Here is a 14,680-nt window from a genome sequence, read left to right on the forward strand (position 1 = left end):
TTCTCAGTTATTTTGCCTCAGAAGTTAAGCGTATGTAAAGTGTTTAACTTGTGAAAGTAACACAATCTGTCCAAAGGCTACTGGCCTCAGCAGAGAGATTCTCTATGATTTTAATGGATTTTAGATAAAGCTCAATATGAGAACTTAGTGTTTCCTAAGGAATTAAGACGACTGTCTGGAATTAACTGTCTTCATATGAAATGAATAATGGAATTTTGGTGATGCCCTCCTCTTCCTTCTTCATGTCCAAAAGGCCATGGACTATTTAAATTATGAGATATATTCCATTTATATTTAGGTTTTAGTCTTTTTTTCAGGTTTACATCCAATACAGAAATGATTACATAACATTTCTGTGAAGGAAAGACAGTCACTGATTTTCATCAGCTAGTAATAACCTCAGCCTCAGCTTCATTGGTAGTATAAGCATGTGAGAAACCATTTCAGGTTATGTTGCAACTCTACCAGTTTCTATTAGGCTGCAGTGTTACCAAGAAATGCACTCAGTGTTTTTCAAACTAAGAAAACTCCTTGGTCCTTGGCCTCAAGATGCAGTTTATAGCGGCAAAGACAGATGGAAAGAAGCCCTGCATGACTGAATTCAATCCTTTGAATACGGCCAGTATAATTTGAAAGCTCAGGTTTCCCAAAAGGTAAGATTTTTCAGACTAGTACAACTACTAAAAAATGGCCAGCAAATAGTATCACTATGGGATGACAGATTCTGTGTAGAGATGAAATTATTTCAAAACTGACACAAACATATACTGCAGTTCACCTTTCACTCTCACACGAACCTTCTTCCCCCACTGTCTGCATATGTTTAGTGTTTACAGTACTTCTTAATATTTAATAACTTTTGAATAAGAATCTAAGTCTCCACCGACCGATACAAATTGAATTTAGTGTAACAGGATGATAAGCTTAAGATGATGAAAAGGGCCATTTTTCATGGATCTCACAGGAAATCTTATATCAACAAGACTTCAGACTAAAGGGCATCTCCTGATTGCTATCATATCTGCTTGCAGGCAATGGAGTTATGCATACGTTCACCAAATACTTCACAAGGTTTAGGAGGGCATTTTGAAGTATGGCCTATTAACTGGAAAGAAACTACAAGGCTGTCTATCATAAAATGCTGAGCCTCATTAAATACTGGGTATGATGGCAAGTGTTGCAGGAAAACAGACAGAATAATCCTATTTGAGGGTTCTGTAAAGAAGGAATATGATTGCGCTCTGAGACAAAGAAGATTTCATGGGTAAACAAGTTAATGACAGGCTTTCACGTAAGAGAAAAACAGAAGAGGGATATAAAAATAGTAGTTGCATTCCAGAGATGGGAATTTGAAGGAGAAAGACAAAGAAATTGTGTTAATTTACATCTAGGAGAAAAGCTAGAGAAATGCCCTGAAGATGCTAAGTTAGTGATGGTGTATTACTAGATGGGTTACTTTCTCTTTTATTTACAAGCTGAATGTTACAAAGCGCTCTTTAATTTCTCTGGGAGATGAGAACTCATCTGCTTTTTACTTTCTACCGTTTCAAACCCAAAATCAGACTGATAAATGCTTCTGCTAAAGGGCCTGTTTGGGAAGAGCATCGTTCTCTCTGAACTCAGACTGAACAGGATTGTCTATCCGGTTTTATTCTCTTTCATATATTTGTCATTCCTTTCTTCCTGTCCCTGGCTGAACCTCTTGCTCACAGTTTCACTCTCGGTGATGACATGCAATCATCTCATCCAAAGAAGAAAGAAGATAATCTTTTTCCTTCGTATTTATAATCAACTATAGGACGTCTCTACGATGGATCATACTCTAGTTAGTCTAAGATACGCATTAGCCATGCATCACAGAATAAAAAAGAAACATATTTGAAACGGGATGTTTTTCCAGAGCAAATTCATCAAATGAGAAGTTATCTGGGACTGTCTCAGTAAGGTTTTTAGAAGTGCAGAATAAGTGGCCAATCATGCAATGTGAGTATGAATTTGCTCTTCCAAATCACAGGATTTTTCTCCAGGTTTTAAAGGCAAGAAATTAGACAGACCATCCTCTTTGGGTTGCTGGGTTTGCGTGAGTAAAATGTTGAATTCTTCTATTGTGTTTAAGACTTGCCTAACAAAGTTTGAAGCAGACAGTCCATTACAGCAATCTGGCCGCCATCCAGCGCCTATTAATAAAAAGCAGACACTGCATATCCTGGGCTATCTCAGCGTAACCTGCAGTGTGCTCCACAGACTTAAAATAGGTATTCTTATTATAAGTTCAGTGAAACAGAATAATTTTGGTACTAACAGGATTCATGCCCTTTCTGACCCCTGCCATGGGTGTTATTTGCCCTTTAGAGGCGACAGCTGCATTTCCACTTGTCAGAGACAACTTAGCCCTTAACTGATGATCTAGGTCATATTCTTTGGTCCTTAGATCTGAAGCTCTCAAACTTAGATACCAAAGCACACTGTCAGCTCTTCACATTCCTCATGAACAGCTCTGCTCCCTTATTACCACACTTAGCTGCAAACACTACTAAGGAGATGAGCAAAATATCCTTTATCAAAATCTTGAAGACTATCGAAGCTCTGTGAATCAAAGCCCTTTTTAAAAAATGTCAGCAATTTTTCCTGTGGAGATGATAGGAAAGCACATGGAAAAAAACCAAGTGGCAAGACCAAATTTAGCTTCTTTCATGTAAATCGGATTATTTTGATTTTGATAATCCCATTTTGAGGAACGAGACCGAAAGTCTTCTGCTGTTTGGAGCTGCATTTGATATACTGGCTCACGAGCGGACAGACTGGTTTTTGGCATAAGCTCTTTGCTACACTTGGGCCTTATTATGAACATATTGAGCTCTGAGAGACATTCAGAATAATTATACCTATTGAATATTGATTATAGCCATTTTTTAAACACCTGAGCTACTGAAGCTCTATCATATTAGGTAGCATGCCCATGGGATGCTCAATAAACAGCAGGCTGTTGACGGTGCCCACGTAACTCAAAGTTCCCTTTGTAGCACAATGATTTATTAAGGCTGGTTTGATGTTTTCTGGCAAAACAGCATCCTTTTGCTGCTTTTACTCAAAAGGTCTGGGCTTCAGCTTGCTTTTTCCCTTCCACTGAAGTCTAGCAGGAGCTTCAGCTCTAGGACTGGAGCTGCCTGAAGACTTGCGCTGAAACCAGGTCAGGAAAGCCAGTGTTTCTGATGGGACAGCTCTGTGGTTAAAGGGCTGACAGATTCCTGGAGGGAGATGCAAATTGTGAGCAGGCAAACACAGAGGAAGTGACAAGGATGGTATTGGCAGCACAAACAGCTTTAGAATCCATTAAAAATAAGATTAACTATGTTAATGGAGGCAAGAGCTGGCCAGAGGGCTATCTGCTCATTTGGTAAAAAGCCCTCCCCGTATTTGGTTTTGTTGCCTTGACAAAACTATCAAAAGAAAATATACCTTAAATCAATCCAAACCAGAAAGAGAAAATAGAAAAAATTAGCCAGAAACATGAAAAAAAAATTAAAATAGAAGCTTATGAAATTCCTACAACGTTCATGAACAAACGCTGAATAATGATGTTTTGTTAGAAAGCAGGATCCTGTAAGACAGATGGATAAAAATAGATTTCAATCAGACTTCCAAAACTTTCTCCCGCTGTATTTTCCTTTCACTGGAAATCATAAAAATAATGTAAACTTAAAGAGGCTATTCAGCCACATTAATGACAATCTCTGCGAAGACTGCTTTCAGCTACGGTTGGTGTTACTAAAATGTAGCTCTTAACACTTAACTTCCAATTAACGTGTGCTCTGCACATCACAGTAAATGCCGTAACATCTTTTAATAGTATCCCCGTCTCTCTAAACTGTTTTTCTGAAAGCTTGCAACACACCATCTGTCTGTGAAAACTTTCTGTTTTTTTAACGCGCTGCCATACATATATATAAAAGGCTGCCACGCAGTTCAGTAAAACTCAAACGCTGATTTAAACACACCAAGGGGAAGCAGGCCAGCCAAGGTTTCACCTCAGGTAGAATGCACCACCTTTTGTTGCTAATGCTTCTCAAAGCTGCAGCACCATCTCCGAGAGCAGCGTTCTCTGATCCCAGACCTACATTAAACACTAAAAGAATCTGTCTGATGATAAAGATTTTCCTCAGGGTTTAATAGTTACAGACAATGTGATGGCCAAACTGGATGATTATCAAAAGACTCAGCCAGAACTTCTGGGTTGCTAGAACAGTAGTGCAATTAAAGAACTATAGGAAATTTTTTGGTGTTTGAAGACATTCATTTACAATGCAAACGATCTAAAGGGGTCATTACAGACTAAACTACACGTATAGACTACATGCAGTGTGTACGACATTATCTAGACAACATTCACTCCTGTGCATGCAAAATGTCATACACTCTCGGCCCCCAAACAGCTATCAACCGAAATCATTTTCTCATGCAGTAAAACATTCTTTAAGATGTCAATTAAATACTTGAGTCCTACTGAAGCTATAGGTATGAAAGGCATCCCAAAGCCTCTAAAAAGCAGACGTCTAAAAAAACCACCCAACCCAGAATAAACCCCCACCATACCCTATACACAAACTCAGTGTTTATCAGCTATTTTCATGACTTCCGTCAATCTGACTTGCAATTTCCAAATGCTTTCTGTTTCTGGTACTAAAAATATGCTACACTCCTTACTTTAAAACACTGTATTGAATAAAGCAATAGTTTCAGGAAAGCAGGGTTGGTCAGAACGGCACATTTTGTTGTAGATTTTTGAACTATATTACATAGCTATATGGGTACTTCAGGATTCCCTAGAGTCTATCATAATCCCAAATTGTTATATTTGTGTCCTGATAACTTCAAGACTGGAGAGGTTCAAAAGACTGGCAACAGAATTTCATCTTAGTTCCTTGCTTATCAGAATAAGATTTCCAAGTATTCCAAACTGCATTTCTATTTTTCCAGCTCTTTCTTTATCCCAGAAGAGGGGAGATGGGGGGAAAAGAAGCGTGACTAGATAGCTACTTATGCAAAGAGTTTTCCAGGAAACACTCAAGATTGTGCTTAAATTAAATGAAGAACTTTGCTAAAACACGACCTTACATTGTGACTCTGTCAAAGGCAAAACTCCCACAGATTTTCTTCAAATAGAACAAAGTCTTGTATCTTCAGGAATGCCTTATCACAGAGTGTTTATCAACAAAAATGCATATACATACACACACACACATATATATATATATAGCATGTATACATCGTATATTTGACCCAGATTGCAAAATACCAGATCTTAACACTTCAAGCACCAGGTAAGTAGCTGCAGCAGGGGCAGTATGAATAAGAAACACAAAGTTTCTCTTAAAATCAGACCACTTGCCCCTATGGCTAGCTAAGGACTTCAGCAGACTTCCCAAGCCCCGATTCCACTGAACTGATCCAACTGAACTCCGCAGCGCAAGCTGCCCAGCACAGAAGACCAAATAAGGGTAGGAATTACTTTCTAATACCCTGTTGAAGTGATTTTGTATCATCTCTGGGAGCTAAAGCACACAGTTCTGGTCTGCACAACTTCTTGGGTCCATGATGATACCTGAGAGTTGCTTCTTATCTTTGTCTCTACAGGTGAAGTGTCTCATCTGGGCCAGTCACTCCATCTGCACCTACAGCCAAGCAAGAGATGAAGCACCTCCCTAGGCAGGTATTTCCCCACCTGTACCACAGAGGAATAAATCACCCACCTGACAGTCTGTTCTCTGCCTAGTGAGTACACGAGGTGCAGGTGCAAGCCATTTACAGAAGATGCCTAACTTCTGGAGGTGAGACAATCCCCCAGCAAGTGTCACGCCCCAAACCTCTCCTTGCAAAGGGACCATCACCCTGCATTGCCTCTTAAGCAGGTGGGAACTGCGGCAGTGCACCAGCGTGGCCCTCAGGAACAAAACGCTCTTGCTAACCGGATTAAATTTACTGTTAACAATCCCGACACAGATTTCCAAACTGGTTCAAATACCCTTTCCGTCACACATCACCTAGCAACAGTGCAGGACTAGGAACTTCCCATCAAGTGGATTGACAGACTCATCCTTCAAAGAAACATATGTTTCTTCTCTCTCTCCTTCCTTTGTTGAGGCCAAAGTCAAAACTATCAATAGTTTATCTTTCAGCAATCCCTTTCACTGATTAAAGAGAATGTCCATACATGGGAATCACACCTACAAAACTCAATGACAGGATTTTGTCTGTCTTCCCTAATGACAGTCATGTGAAATGAATATACTCCAATTACTACATCAAAGATACTCAAAACAGTGTTCGCCAAACTCTCTTTTCTATTATTACACAGAATTCGCAGGAAGTTTGATATTTAAATACATTCATTTATATCATCAAGCCATTCTTACCAAATTCATTATCATTAAACCAGAAATACATTTAGTCCAACAAAGAGAAAAACGGCACTATGGTTTTTAATACAAATATGTCTTTATACATTTCGCAAAAGTGCACCAGATCAATATATGACCAAAATATTTGCAAATACTTATTCTTTGATTTTTTTTCTCATTTCTAGGGTTTAAGAATGGATTCCAAATTTTGCATATCACCATAGCTACCTATGCACAGAAATGGAGCCACTATCTTGTTTAAACCCTTGGTCTTCAAGAAACCATTTTTGTGCACACTAAGTCAGTGTGTACAAAACCAAAGGATGTTTCTTAAAAAATATCTCTCAGTAATGTAAACTGGTCTTAAGTTGACCATCTGCTCAGTTAATATGGTGGAATATTTATAGCATATAAACAGAGTATTGGGTAAAAGGAGTCAGAAATGCTTTAGACAAAGAGTCAGTCCCTGAAGAAGGAGATCAGAGACATCCACTGCCTTCTAGGACAGATCTTGCTTGGTACCTGCAGCAATAATGAATGCCTCAGATGCAACTAAAATCCAAGGGCTATTCTTCCCATAGAAATGATCTGGGATGAACGGATACCATAAATCATACATCAAACAGTCAATCCTGATTAACACTCTCTGTGAAACACTTATTCCAGAACAACAATCGCTTTTTCCAAAATAGCTTAATCCAATTCCATGCTTGACGTGAGAACATCAATACATCCAGTTTATCAGGAACAGGTTATGAAAAACAATAAAACTACTTCTTTTTCTATGATGTAAAACTTTTAAGGAAGAGAGAACATGTGCTGGCAAAAAGCATACTTTTCTTCAGTAGAGAAATAAGAGGTAAACAAACTTATACCTGTACAAATGATACTTAGGTTCAGAGAGGACTGTGTTGATACGCATTTCCAAATAGAATTCTAACTTTGAGTTCTGAAAATGTGGGATGAATTCAGAGATTTCATGTTGACTTTCTACAATAACCACAGTACAAGACATGAGATATTTAAAAACATAAAATATTATTAATTGTTATTTTTATAATACTTATGGACACCCAAAAAATCCTGTTGAGTAGTATGTCAGCAACCGGGTCAAGGGGACAGAACACATCCTTAGCAAGTTTGCAGACGACACCAAGCTGGAGGGAGAAGCTGGTGTGCTGGAGAGCAAGGCTGACAGGTCCCTTCCAACCTATAATTTTCTACGACACCATGATTTCTGTGCCAGACATGACCACTTGTGTTACAAGAGTTTACCAGAGACAACACTATGCACTTACTGATAGATACTCAGCACCAGCTTTGCCAAAGATGCTATTTCTCCTTACAGTACAAAATCAGATTGACTTCTGGAGGAAAGGGAGGGATATACCCAAATAACGATTCCAACTTCAATGCCGTATTCTGTGAAAACAGGATTTTATATAAAATACAAAGCGAACGAATTGTACGTGCTAAGGAAAAGCCTGGGAACAAAAATAGGGCCACCTCATTCCTCTTTTTCTGACCTTTCTCACAGTTCAAGTGATCCAAATCCAGCCTCCTGGGTGTCTCATGCTCTCACGACAGAACATTAAGCAAATACTCAGCCTGTGTATTTGTTTAGTTCTCCTTCTAAACGTCCATATTTCTCAGAATTTTTTTTAGGTTCCTGTTATTTATGTTTGAAATTGGTTGCAAGACTGTGTGTTCTAACAAAAAACAAGTGACAGTATAAATCATCTAAGCAAAATCAGACCAAATGTGGTATTTTTCAGTCCTTTTGGATGTGGTTGTGATTAACATAAAAGTACTTTATATTTCACAGTGTACATCTTAATTTAAAAGACAATTTCAAAAAGGCGAAATACGTAGAAGCTACAACCATGCACCATCTTCCTCTAGATGTTTTCTAACTCACGAACATTTTTATCACTTTTTATTAGCTGCAGATGGTTCATTATTTTAAAAATTACCTTTAAGCACACACATTTCCTTTCACCACTTTTCCTTTCTCAAAATACTTTGACATTTTCTTCAATATAATTTTAAAGGAAGAGATGAAGAGATAGCAGAGAAAAACTTCTCTCATTTTCATGTTACTTTTGTTAACTCATTTTCTTTGGTCTGTACGAGACTATTGGAACTATAAAAAGTCTTAGAATGAAATGATTTCTACAGCAGGTTGCACAGCACGTAAGGGCAGGAATAGCTGCAACAGCAGCTTAATTTTCACTTATCTATAAATCTCGTACGCGTTGTTCTTCCAATTCTGAATTGCTGTGTAGAGTTATTTTAATAGGGTTACTTCAGAGGTTGAGGTACAATCAGCTATTCATTTATACATTGTTTGAAAAAACCTAAGATGCTTGGAAGGAGCTGAATGAGAGGTATGACATGAATGCCCACTATGCTTTTTTGGAGTGCTCCATAAGGGCTGGAGTACAATCACTTGCATTTTAATGCATTTTTTTAGCTGGTGGAAGTATGTACACCTAGATGGTCTGTAATGCTGAATGCACCGACTACCCACCCTGTATAAAAATAACAGATGAAACACAGAAAGCTATAATTGAAACCATCTGACTAACGAACTGTTTATTATTGCAACATTTCAGTCATGCTCATCGGGAGGAAAAAAAAGAAGAAAAGAAAAAAAAAAAAAAAAGAAATATCCTGCTTGGCCATGCTAGCATTGTTTTGTTCTATCTTACCTGTTTGTGAGACATGTTTTGCTAGAATTGTTTCAATCACAAAGTCCTATGGGATGCTTACTGCTAAAGGTTTCAATTGACCTGATTTTAATTATTGCAAAAACCCACTAGTCCCATTACCTTTAAGTATTTAATCCTAGGAAACTCATTTGCAGTATAGCAAAGAAAAATAAACCCTTTCAATGATGATGCAGCAACAGCCGTAATTTTTTCCTTCTTGGACTGTACCAGACAGTCAGCTCCTGCAATCAGACCGTGAGCTTACAACAGACCCTTAATGGCACATCTATTTAACTACTGACTGCCAACGACAAGTTCTCGTGCGCTGTCACTTGTCACAAAACCTTCACTACATCTTATTACATATCAGTAACACTACTTCAGAAGTAGAAATATATTTAGACTCTTGACATTTGAAAATTGGTGCAAAATTAGCCAGCACAGATGAACTTATTTCCTGCAGATCTCAACAGAGTTGTCCCAGCTCATGGTGACTGTCCAGCTCAATGGGAACCAGAGCCAGGGTACCACAAAGGCAAGGGAGCGCTTGTTAGCTGAATGGTGCCTTGACTCTGAAAACATAACCACAACCATAAAGTCAGCTAAAAAGCCCCATGGCAAAATCATACAGCAGATGCCACTACTTCGGATGGTAAAGTTGAGAGAGAGGAAGTAATGTATAATCAACAAATTATTTCAGCTTGCTTTTTAAAAGTTGGTCGGCTTCAATTTACTCCAGAGAGGATGATCTTCTGTAAGAACATTTTAACTTTTTATATAAATATCTAACAGGAAAATACTAGAGACAGATTAGTGTTTTAGAAGACAACATGACTACTGAAAAAAAGAAGTAAAATCTACAAGGAGTATGAGTAAGAACTACAACTATGATTTTTTGGCTGAAGAGAGAGAAAACAATGAATAAATGCAGAAACTGGATTTGGGTGGTTGTATGACAGATTAATTTTACTACCTGTGAAAGTACAGGAAACGTGTTCAATCATTGCTAGGAAAAGAACATCCAAACACTAATGTCTTTGGCAAGAAGCTGCAGAGAGAAGGAATTCTTCAAGGGATGCCACGGACATTATTTTAAGCTGTTGGTTTTGCACTCTATGGTTTTGAGAAATAATCGATGAAGGGGAGATAAAAAGGGTGGCTGGATCAATCTGAGATCAGACCCGAAGAAGAAGGTAACACATCAACTTGGAGAACAGTCCTGACGGCAATCCTGAGTCCTACGTACTTGTGAGCAGCCAAACAATGTGAGAATACCAAGATACAGATGATGGAAAATCAGTGCAAGAAGAAAGTGATGGAAATGGTCCCAAAAGAAAATGAACTATATGGCATGAGGTCCACACAAAGAAATATCCAGATGCAGACACTCTGGTGCAGTGAGCAACTTCGTGCATCTGAATTATTCATACGTGTTATAGATCTACAATTCATTCATAAATACATCTCTCCACCTATACACTTGCAGGTATGGAGTATTAAGACAACTACATTTAGAAGTAGTGTCAGCAATAATTCCCAATTTGGTCCTTCAAGCTTCTTCATTTCTATTAGCTTTTCTTATGGTTCACAGGAAAACCAACAGGGGCAATGGTAGTTGCTCTTTAGAAAGCAGACAATACTCAGTGAACACCTCTTCAGTTAAAAATACAGCTGCATCCTTGGTATCCATTGATTGTTCTTTCCCACAGCGGAAATAATTCAACGGTACTTTGGGAAAGTGCAAGGAGCCAAAGGATATTTGCCACCTCAAAACCTTGCACGGTTTTGAAAACTTTGAAAACCCTCGTTTGAGTACCAATACCAGCTGATGCACTGAAATGAGAGGTAACTGGAATTCTGCATTAACTCGCATCCTTAACAACTCTCCTCACTTCAAAGATGCTAACCTGGCTTTACAGTAGTTGAGAAAGGGCAAAAATTGGCACAGGAAGTTTAACAGTTATTAATTATTTTTAAACGTGCCTTGTACAAACCATGGCAGCTTGCAAAGAATTCAATTTCTTACATTTAGAAGACGGATCAGCACTTCTCTTCCTAATATCACTTGCTAAGTGCCAGAGAGACTTCTAGTTATCCAAGAATTTAATGAACTACATCCAACAATTTAAGGCTGTTTCATTTAGATAAGAGGCTTTCCAATTTAAAGGATAAAACAGCCTTCGAGGCAGTGGAAATTTTGGTGTGTATAAACTACCCAAGCAGTTAGTTAATTCTAAAAGTCACATTATAGCTGGGGGAAGTCGAGTAAATAGGCTTGGCACGCAGACCGCAGACCAGAAGAGCGCACGGGAGGCTGGAAAGTCCTGCAAAAACTCCAGGCCATGCTTTGTGCTCCCCCCTTTGCCGTGTTTCCCAAGGATCCCCAGTGGAGTATTTGACTGACCAAAACTATGCACTCCGGGCTTTGACCAAAATATTTCTGGAAGGTTATGAAGTCCAATGCTTTTTAAAAAGAGAATTAAAAATATTTCGTGCACAGAAGATTATGGCACTGAGGGTACACTTTATCCAGTTGGATCCCTTCCAACACATCCTTGGAAAAACAAATAGTTACACTGCACGCAATTTGGAAAGGAATATTCTGCAAATATGAGAATATCCTACATGTCACTTCCCCAAAACGACATCATTTGACACTATGGATTTTAAAGTACAATTTGCAAGAAGATGTATCTCACGTGGACACTAACTTCAGGACAGAATTTAATAGCTTCTCTAAAATATTTCTGTTGTTGGAGCTAGATTTTCAGCTATTTTAGAACAGTAGCCTGGTGCTTATGCAGTAATTTCTATTTTTTTTCATTCAGTCTTAGCAGACAAACCAAATTGCGTAGAGCATTTGCCCACAGAAAACATTACTGAAAGGTAATGGTCTTTTTGACGTGATGAACCAGCGAGGTGTAATTTAAAGACCACACTCACTCACGACGTGAATGCTAGCGTGCAGACGATTTAACCCGGTATTTAAATATACTCAATCATGTAAGATGTGGTCTTTGCTCTGGAAGACCTCTGTGTTTCTGAAACACTCTTTTGCCTCTCCAGCTAAGGTGAGGAACTGTCATATTCGCAGTGCAAAGCCAATTTCAGCGACGCTCAACTGCCAGCAAGGAGCAGGAGGCAGGAAGACCGGCTGAACGTGCAGCAATTGTAGGAAGATTGATGAAGCCAGGGTTTAGGCTAAAGCTGAAAGGATTTAAGGGGTTTGGATCAGACCGTCAGGGAATGAGATGCACGGTTAAATCCCTGATGCTGCAGCTTGCTAGAATTGCTTATCCAGAAACACACACAACTCCTCCTCTGTGCAACAGGCTGTAGGATCAAGCAAAGACAACTTGACCCTGACCTCCAACAGTAATCGTAATTTGGCTCTACCACACAGTTCTTAGGTTTTACAGCACACATTACTATAATGTGTTAATACTTTGCATTTCTTGAGTTCTTTTTTTTTTCCTCCTTTTTTTCCCCATCCTTTAACAGGAAATAAGGAAACAAACACAAACCTGGACATCTCTTGTGATAGCAGAGGTCAAAAATACTGAGTTTCAGTGCCTTCATTTCCTCCCTCTGTAAATGGAGTTCTTCTCTCTTTTGCTGCTCTTAAAGTCTACTGAATTTCATTTTTCTCATATTCCCATCAACAGCTCTTGCCTCACTGAAAGTGTTAACACAGCAGAAGTGGTTTTTTCTTAAATCATTTTTAGAAAGAGAAATAAATGTATGCTTCATACTTACACATCTAAATAGACTCTGAAGTGATGAAGCATATAACCTCACTGCATTACTAGGAATAGAGTTAAGACTTTCTGTTTCTTGCACGATTATGTAGCCGAGGATGCTACTTTGAAAAGCCAGAACCACCCAGCCCCATACTGGCTTACAGTAGGAGTATATCTTGCAAAAGAAAACGGCGCAATGCCCTTTATGTATTTATACCTCCTGGAATTTAAAGGATCAAGTTATAGCTGGCTAATAATTCTGTCAGCGTGGTAGTGCTTCCCACTGACCACATCTGAGACCCTCTCACCGCGCAAGGAGTTTGGGAGGGGATGCTGCAGTTCAGCCATCCCGCACCAAGCAGCTGGGGGCAGGGGGGTGTCATGTCATATGTGTGTGTGTGTGTGTGTATATATATATATTTATTTCTTTATTGCCTCCTGCCCCAGTGCAGCCTTTCTTTCCAGTGTTGTCACTGTTTTCTCCTCTCCACTGGTGGAGGCATTACTATATTACTTTTCTTTCCAGCTTTCAATGTAAAATCTCTCCAAAGACGACACAGAGGTGCCATCTGTATGCCTCTGCTATGAGGCAGAAGTAACATGTCTTAGGTCTGCTAAACATTTAAGTACCCTTTCAAGATTTATGAAGGTGACAATTTCAAGCCTGTGGAGATGTATGCGACTGCTGAACGCGGTGCGTATAGAAAACTATGGAGCAAATGCTCTGCTGGTGTGAAATAATGGCATCTGTTTGCCCCAGGTCTGGGCCTCACAGCACTTCAACACTGAATTGCACACTTGGACTGCTCCGGTCTAGCCTTATTATTGTACATAAATAGATCCTAAGAGCTAATGCGGTGCACTGCATTTCTATTCTTTGCAACGTGTATGCAGCATACAATATTACCCTGTCGTTTTACAGCACGTAAGAAAAAGCTTGGTGTTATATTTTTTTATAACCACAAAAAGTCTATGGAAGCTTTCTGTAATTTTCTGTTACATTTAACTTTTCAAGGGAGACTTATTACAGAAAACTGAATCCCAATAGTAGTTTGAAAAACTCTTCTAAGTCTGTGACATCGGATCTTTACAGCAGCCTTGCTAACTAGGCTACCTGGAGCGACAGTGACTCCCAGCCACTAACACGTGCCAAACGGGTGACTTACCCCATGAACAAAGCAAACCCCCTACAGATAAAAATCTTGTGTGTAATGGATTGATATTATAAATAGAGAGATGAATAGTGCCTGGAGTCAGCCTGAACGCTTAAATTAATGACTCCCCAAAATAGCAGTAATACAAGGCCACGTGGCACACGCTGGCACCTACCTGAGACTATAGAGCGCGAGTAATACAGGGTCAAAGTCATTTAGGGACTTTTTCCCCCCTTTTCCATATTTTCCATACCATTTAGATACTTAAATAGGTTAGGGTTTGTTTGATTTGTTTGGTTGGCTTTTTTGAAAAAAGGACCTAAATTCATGTCTTTGGCAATCGGGAATCCTTTGAAAATATTGTCTATGATTTCTATTTAGATAACAAAATATATACATATTTATATTTATATAACATAATTTATGTTGGCACCACAATCTGTTTCTAATCTTTATACACTGCCGTGGTTCTTGTGGCATCTGCCCCTTTTGAAAGTGGCTACTCGCTGTGCAAGCACAAGTAAAAACAGGGAGTAAATTCTCAGTAAATGTGTAAACGTCTACTTTGATTTTCTTTTTAATCCTGTCTCATGACTAAGTGTCCTGGTTTCGGCTGGGATAGAGTTGATTTCCTTCCTAGTGGCTGGTGTAGTGCTGTGTTTTGGGTTTTAGTATGA

General features: G+C 38.9%; 1 protein-coding gene across 8 annotated transcripts in view; it reads right to left on the reverse strand.

The window, feature by feature from the left end:
* The window catches only part of PLCB1 (phospholipase C beta 1), a 415,215-nt gene that overhangs the window by 166,559 nt on the left and 233,976 nt on the right, over positions 1-14,680 (reverse strand). The window lies entirely within an intron of this gene.

The sequence above is a fragment of the Ciconia boyciana genome, chromosome 3 (genome assembly GCF_034638445.1).
Source record: "Ciconia boyciana chromosome 3, ASM3463844v1, whole genome shotgun sequence".
Taxonomy (NCBI): domain Eukaryota; kingdom Metazoa; phylum Chordata; class Aves; order Ciconiiformes; family Ciconiidae; genus Ciconia; species Ciconia boyciana.